This window comes from Carassius carassius, chromosome 47 (assembly GCF_963082965.1).
Source record: "Carassius carassius chromosome 47, fCarCar2.1, whole genome shotgun sequence".
Lineage (NCBI taxonomy): Eukaryota > Metazoa > Chordata > Actinopteri > Cypriniformes > Cyprinidae > Carassius > Carassius carassius.
Window position 1 is genome coordinate 15,590,900 of NC_081801.1, and position 7,520 is coordinate 15,598,419.

At 37.5% G+C, this 7,520-nt stretch overlaps 1 protein-coding gene across 4 annotated transcripts in view; it reads right to left on the bottom strand.

The window, feature by feature from the left end:
• Window positions 1–7,094, bottom strand: part of LOC132130377 (CXXC-type zinc finger protein 5-like) — a 29,111-nt gene extending 22,017 nt beyond the window's left edge. Inside the window, exon 1 of one of the 4 annotated variants that reach the window (XM_059542074.1) lies at window positions 6,412–7,094. The gene's annotated coding sequence lies outside the window, so the exon portion shown is untranslated. The other 3 variants (XM_059542075.1, XM_059542078.1, XM_059542077.1) reach the window with 3 other exon arrangements.
• Window positions 7,095–7,520: the final 426 nt, after the last annotated feature.

The window sequence follows — 7,520 nt, forward strand, 5'->3', positions numbered from 1 at the left end:
ACTGAATTGTTTTTGAAAAACCCATATTGATTGACTACTATTGTGAATATTGGTTGGGATGTGTTTGTCTAATAGTTTGTGGTCCTAAATGGAAGCCAATCAAATTACACAATATTCAAGACAGTCCTATTGAGCGTCTAATGTGGTTGATGAAGTCATGAAAATATTTGTCCTTTTCTAAGGGTTTGACTTTCATGTTAAAAAATGACTTAACACACAAGTTAGATGACTCGGGGTACACCAACAGCTGACGCAGATGTCATGAGGTTCAGTTTCAGCCGAGGGTTGAAAACTTTTAATGCGAGAGATGTATTCCTTACCTCAGGCCACACACTGCATTCTCTCCTTTACGACAGCACAATGCCTCACTCCCAGCTGTAAAGAAGGCAAGCTAGACCCCAAGGCAATTAACCTAGGCCCATCCAAAAGCATGGTTATGAATTATTGTAATGCTTTGTATTCATTCAAATAGAGCTTGTGTAATCAGACCCTTAACCATGTAATCAGCAGCTCAGTAGAGGAAACATAATGACCCATTTATAGCTAATGTGGACTGTCAAAGCTCCGAAATATTACAGAAAAAGGCATGAAGTCAGGTGAGTCAATAAATAAAGCAACTGAAAGAATAATCAGACTGAGAACAAACTGTCTTAAGCAAGACCATCATTCACAGACGAAGTCATCCCGATCTCATCTGTCATATGGTCAGAATCAGTTCAGCTGATTAATCATTCATTGCTTGCGTCTGTCAGTCGCTTCACACGAAATTCAGATATATATGAAACCCTTTTTTGATCCATCCTTAAAGTGAACGTAATACAATAAATTGGTGTCAGAGATTGCCAAAATACATCAGTTTGATCAATTCAGCTGTCTAGTGTGTTAGCGAGCCTCTTTACTCTTCATAATCAATAATGTTTGACTGGTTAGGGGTGACAAAGGACAGAGCAGGGCTGTACTGTAATGGCAAACGGCAACCTCATATGATCTAAAAACAGAAATGAACCCATTAAAAGTGACGATGGGATATAAAAACCTTTTTCCTAAAGTTGTCATTGGGTTACACATACTATCTTATTTTGCTTCAAGTCCAATGTGTCACAAATGTAAGATATTAGCTTTTGAGGATGTTATTCTTTGATCAAATGGAGTAAGCAGTGACCTTGGACTGACAAGAGTGAATTCGTTTTCAAATAGAGGTTGAGAGGTCAAAAAACTTACAGCTGAACAGGAAAAGGCAACACCTTTGAGAAACAACAGGCAACAAGTTGAAAGAAACAGACGTCGTTGTTATTGTTCTGCTATAATGACAGCTGCTAGCATTGATGCTAGCAAACAGTCTGGTTGTGTTGTGTAAAACCAGCAACTAGCTAAATGCTAAAAGAGGCTCCTTTTGGAAACTTTATGTGACAGAGACGTCTATTTGAGCGTATACATTTATCTGGGTTGTTATTGGGTTCCTACACATATAATATGTGTAAAGTATTTGATCAATTTCTTGCAGATGCTAATGCTTCTTGAGCTTGTACTTTTAAAGTTTGACTGACTGAAGCTGTGTTAATGTTCTGATCAATTTGAACTAATCTATCACACAACAATGACACGATGGCATGGAGTAACAACCTTGGGCTTCCTCTTTTGCTCTCTCACAGTCTTTGCAGTCAATGACACTAATAATATATAAATAAATATGTCTAAAATCTTAAGAAGCCAAAAGCAAAATGTGTCTGAAAAGTGTCAAACTTGATCATATTCATTTGGTCAGCATTTATTAATCGGATAACTGCAATACCCAGGGTGTCAAAAAATATAAAAGATAAAAGTAGTGTGGCTCTGATAGCCGCCACACACATATTCAGCAGAATCATTAATGTACTAAAGCAGAAGATAATAGCTCCATAAAGATGTGTCTGGAGAGTTTTATGACTGATATCGCTATATTAAAAGGAAAGAAGTCCAGTAATGGCTAATTATACCCAAACAGCAGTTTGAGAGGATGGTTTTGGAAATATTAAATTTTGCTTCCTGTAAATCCTTAAAATCTTTAAATTATAGGCATAGTTTCTCCTCTAATTTCCATCTGCTGTATTCAAGAATTATTGTTCATATATGACAGTTACAATGAGTATTTACACTCATGTTACTTTGTTTTATGTTGGCTGAACAAGTTATGAAAATGATATCTCGGCTGATTAACCGGAAGACACATTCAGTATGTCTCCACAGTAGACTATTTAAACATTCATGTTAACTGACAAAATTTATTATTTTATGCATATTTAGTTTTGCAAGGGCTCTAATGGTTATGTCATGTGAAGCAAAGGCAACTTATGTCTACTCACTAGAGACAAACACGCGACTAATTGGTCCTCCCCCTTTTGAATAACAACTCGGCAGTGAAAATTCTGCAGTGAACAAGACTTAACTTTTGAAAGTATCAGTAATATAGTATATATATATATAAATATATATATACACAGTACAGACCAAAAGTTTGGACACACCTTTTAATTCAAAGAGTTTTCTTTATTTTCATGACTATGAAAATTATAGATTTACACCGAAGGCATCAAAACTATGAATTAACACATGTGAAATTATATATGGAATTATATACATAACAAAAAAGTGTGAAACAACTGAAAAGATGTCATATTCTAGGTTCTTCAAAGTAGCCACCTTTTGCTTTGATTACTGCTTTGCACACTCTTGGCATTCTCTTGATGAGCTTCAAGAGGTAGTCACCTGAAATGATCTTCCAACAGTCTTGAAGGAGTTCCCCGAGAGATGCTTAGCACTTGTTGGCCCTTTTGCCTTCAGTCTGCGGTCCAGCTCACCCCTAAACCATCTCGATTGGGTTCAGGTCCGGTGACTGTGGAGGCCAGGTCATCTGGCGCAGCACCCCATCACTCTCCTTCTTGGTCAAATAGCCCTTGATGCCTTCAGTGTGACTCTACAATTTTCATAGTCATGAAAATAAAGAAAACTCTTTAAATGAGAACGTGTGTCCAAACTTTTGGTCTGTACTGTATATATATATACTACTGTATGAAAATAAATGTATGCTGTATTAAACCTATATATTTTGTACACGCACACACATACATACACACACATATGTGTGCGTTTACAAAATATAAAAGTTTAATACAGCATTATTTTCTTTCATACATTAGAATGTGCATTGACTATCATACATTTTTACCATTATTTTTACAGAAAATTTTCAAAAATGTCAGTGTAACAATAGTCTGTATACCAATAAGTCCTGTCAGTCTTGTCATATTTAGAACAAGACTCAGATGACTCATTAGATGACAGTAAAAGACTCCATTTAAAGGAGCCGTATGTAGAATTGTGGCCAAAACTGGTACTGCAATCACTATAAAAATACTGTAGAGCGGTGTATCCCCTCCCCCTACCCCCTGACTCGAGGTTGCCAGATAAGCTGCAGGATTCTGCAGAAACGTAGGCTGCTTCAATGAGCTTCCAATGGCAAGTGACGAACAGACGTACACAGTAAGTTTTTTTTTCTGTTAATTATGTTTATGCTTCATGAGAGATATTTTGATAAGTAATTATGTATTTAAAAAATTTACTAATTGTCATTAGTTAACTATAATAGTAAAGATTTAAGCTCGTATGTGACAGTATAATCATAAAGATATATGCTCGTATGTGACAGTATAATCGTAAAGATGTATGCTCGTATGTGACAGTATAATCGTAAAGATGTATGCTCGTACGTGACAGACAGAACGGTAGCTGTTAGTCTAACTTGTAACGTTATGTATCTGTCATCAGTTCCATCTGAAAATATTGTTAGAGTAACTAAATTACATTAGCAATGGTCATACAAGTCAACTTGCAGCATGTGTAACTTAGTCCACGATATACGTGAAGAACAAATGACGAATCATTTTTACTGAGGTAACATTAGGCTACTGTCTCAATTACATTTCAAATTGCCATAATGGGCGTGCTAATGTTGTTTTCCTCAGCATCTCAGCATAATGACAGAGAAACAGGCTCCTATAATGCATTGCTAATGTTAGCATACGTCCATGTGAGCTAACGTTATGTTACTTTGCACAAACATGCATAACTTTGTTCGACTGTCAAGAATATATGAAATGTCCATTGACATCAAGTATAAGTTAGCCAAGCATAGATAGTTCTTACCTGTCCAGGAGAAAATTAGCAACGTTGGCGTCTGTGTTCAAATTCTTCTCCGTTTTCAGCCGTCACCATCTTTCAAAAGCATCTCCAATACAAATTCTGGTTTTATTTCGGACTTTGTCACAATGAATTTCTGAATTATAACGAGGTCTTTTTGATTTAGTAACATTAGACATTTTTATCCGACTGGAGTTAGGGTAGGTTACAGCAAAGCTGGCAACACGGATACCGAAACACTACTGACTTCGTGATTGGTAGATAGGTGGAGGGAAGCGCGTCAGGCCAAAACACAAAATGACAACATCAACATCAGTTGAGGGCTGCAAGTCCACTTTTTAAATGACAATACCCTGGCCGGACTACTGTTGTCAGTGATATAAGTATTTGAAATGAACATGTTTTCTTAATGTCTAGTGACACATCAGGGCCATTTTATGATTAATTGAAACAGATTTCTTACATACAGCTCCTTTAAGGATCAGTGCAGACCCAAAATACTATGAGTACACACATTTTTATAATGACAAGGCTATAACACGGGTAATACAATATGAAGATGGTTTATGAAGACACCTGCGCCCCCGTAATTCAAAAGGCTTCAAAAACATACAATTTTATTTTTTATTTTTTGTAAAATCTACAAATTCAGAAGGTTTCCTGTCAGAGGTAGGTATAGATGTAGGGTTGGTGTAGGGCGATAGTAATATAGTTATACAGTTTGTACAGTATAAAAACCATCCTGTAAACCAACAATACCAACATGTGTGTGTGTGTATATATATGTGTGTGCGTGTGCATGTTACTGTAACCCTATAGCCTAATATAAGCATAAAATAGCCAATATTGTGTTTATCTTTTTAATTTATCAATTTATTAAAAAATAAATCATTTTATAGTGTGTCAATCAAGAACACTAAACTTCTAATATTTGTAAAATGTCCAAGACAAATTTAAAGTAATGGATAGAAAACATTGCCATTGAAGAGCTGAAGAAAAAGCTGAAACAAATCACTGTGAGGTTTCTTCGCAACGTCACGCAGGCAGATATCGTGTAATTCAGGTAATGAGACACGCACACACCTATCTATCTCCTCCTGCCGCTGTCTTTCTTCCTCACACCGCTTCACAGACACGCACACACATACTCACGCATGCATGCTCTCACACGCAAGCACTACACACGAACACACTTGCTCACGAGACCCTAAGGACGCTGACAATAATTCATGTTTTCAAAGCTCGCTCCGCCAGATGTGGACTTTGCCAAGCGGCGCCCTGAGCATTTGCATAGCTCAAAGTTAAATGCGCTTGAAAACTTCTCCAACTCTTTGCGTAATAGCGAAAGTTAATCACTGGCAATCACACAAACAGTGCGTGCATGAGCGCCGCGCGCTGTCGGCCGCGGACTGCAGCAGTAAATCCCCGCGCGCTCTCCGGCGGCGACATCAGCCAGATAATATCCTCTCGGCGGAACAATGAAGCGCACATTTGAGCATAATCCCTGCGCGATGAGTTCAACAAATCACCATAAATCATGAGCGACTAAACAGCGGATTTGAAACACAGTCAAAAAATATGCATATATGCCATTATATTAACGAGCAGCGCGTTTTAGTAACACACAGGTGTGCTACTGCTGGCAGACCAAAAGTTCCGCGTCTATAACATAACGCATCATCAGCTACAATACCACCTGTCGTTACATGCTGGAGCAACTATAATAAACGTCATCGGCATCATAATTTTACGAGCTAATTATTCAAGAGAGTGTTAAGTTTGTACATCCCACCGTAGCTTTTAAATACGACAAGAATTAGTATATTCTGTAATTTGATTAAATGTGCATTCTAAAGAAGCAATGCAATATTACTTCCTGGGAAGCGTAGGCTAATCGTGTTTCAATAAGACAAATAAAGCAAAAATGCATGTCCATATTGTCCAGTCGCTAAGAATATTTGTCGGATCTTCATTTAATTTGACATTAAAGCAGCACAAAAATACCTTTTGTCTAGACTCAGTGATCTGAAACCTAGGTCTCTGCGGTGCCAGTGTACGGTCTGCAGCAGCACGACTGCCAATGTACGGCACAATCATTCTCCCGTTTTCCCAGCCAACAAGATCGTAAGGAAAATGACATCCCAACTTTGAGCAGACTTCAACAAAGTACGATTCCCCCCCTTTCGATGTATCTGCATATTTGCAAACACTGGCCCCTTTTTTATTCGCACCTACCAAGGCAGATCCGAGCAGAGGGGAGGGCTTCCACTGTCCGAGCGCCCCTTCTCCAAGCCTGTCGTGGAGATTGATGGCAAAAAGAAGAGAGAAAAAGCTTATTCTCCACTTCCAGAAATCATGTAGCCTTCGACCGTGCCGAGCGCGTGAGAAAGAGAATATTGAATTATTGCTAAACGCACTTTCTGGGAAGCTGAGCGTGTGGGCTCACCAACCTTTCGATTCTCGCAATCCCACCTCTACATCCAGAAGAACATGCAAACACATTTCATAGATTTTTGGAGCTTCGCGTAAAAACCGAACTGGACTTTCGGCGTCATGAGACGGAGGAAACACACAGATAAACAAAGACATTTCGCGTTACGCGACGCTTCTGTTTGGCGACGTTTTAAGTGTCGAAGCAGAATGTGTAGGGTGTTTCTCGATGTGCACGTGCATTGTGAAAGATTTGAGGGTTAATGTAACGGACGGAGATCTGTGGAGGCTCTGTCTCTCTATGCTCTGTGCAGCCTGTGATTTTTTTTCTCTAGGAGCAAAAGTTGATATGTCGTCATACCGCTTTAAGACTGAACTTCCCTTCAACACATTCATATTTACCATCAAACTATGTCAGAAGGATGCACGTGGTGACTGCATGACTTTGTAATCATACTGTTTGGTTTAATTTCGCGATATTATTGTTACTCGACGGAATGTATTATTATGGGGAAATAAATGATAAAAGATCCAAACACGTCTGAACTTTTGTAAACTTTGTAATGCAAATAATAAAATTAATTTTTTGTATTAATTGATATTTCGCATCAGTGGAGCTCCGAGTAAATTCCACAGCGAAACTAGCAACATCTTATGGGCTGCCATTTTATTTTATGCATTATGGATGAATGATGAGATGCAAAAAAAATTTTTTGTCTAGTTCTGAGGTAATTCAAAAACCCATTAAACTGCATTTTATTTTATTATTATTATTATTATTATTAGGCTATTATTATTATTATTATATTTTATATATCATATTTTTTGCCAAAATAATAATAATAATAATAATACTAATAATTATAAATAAATAAAAATATTATAGTCTTTACCTCTTATTATTTAAAAAAAAT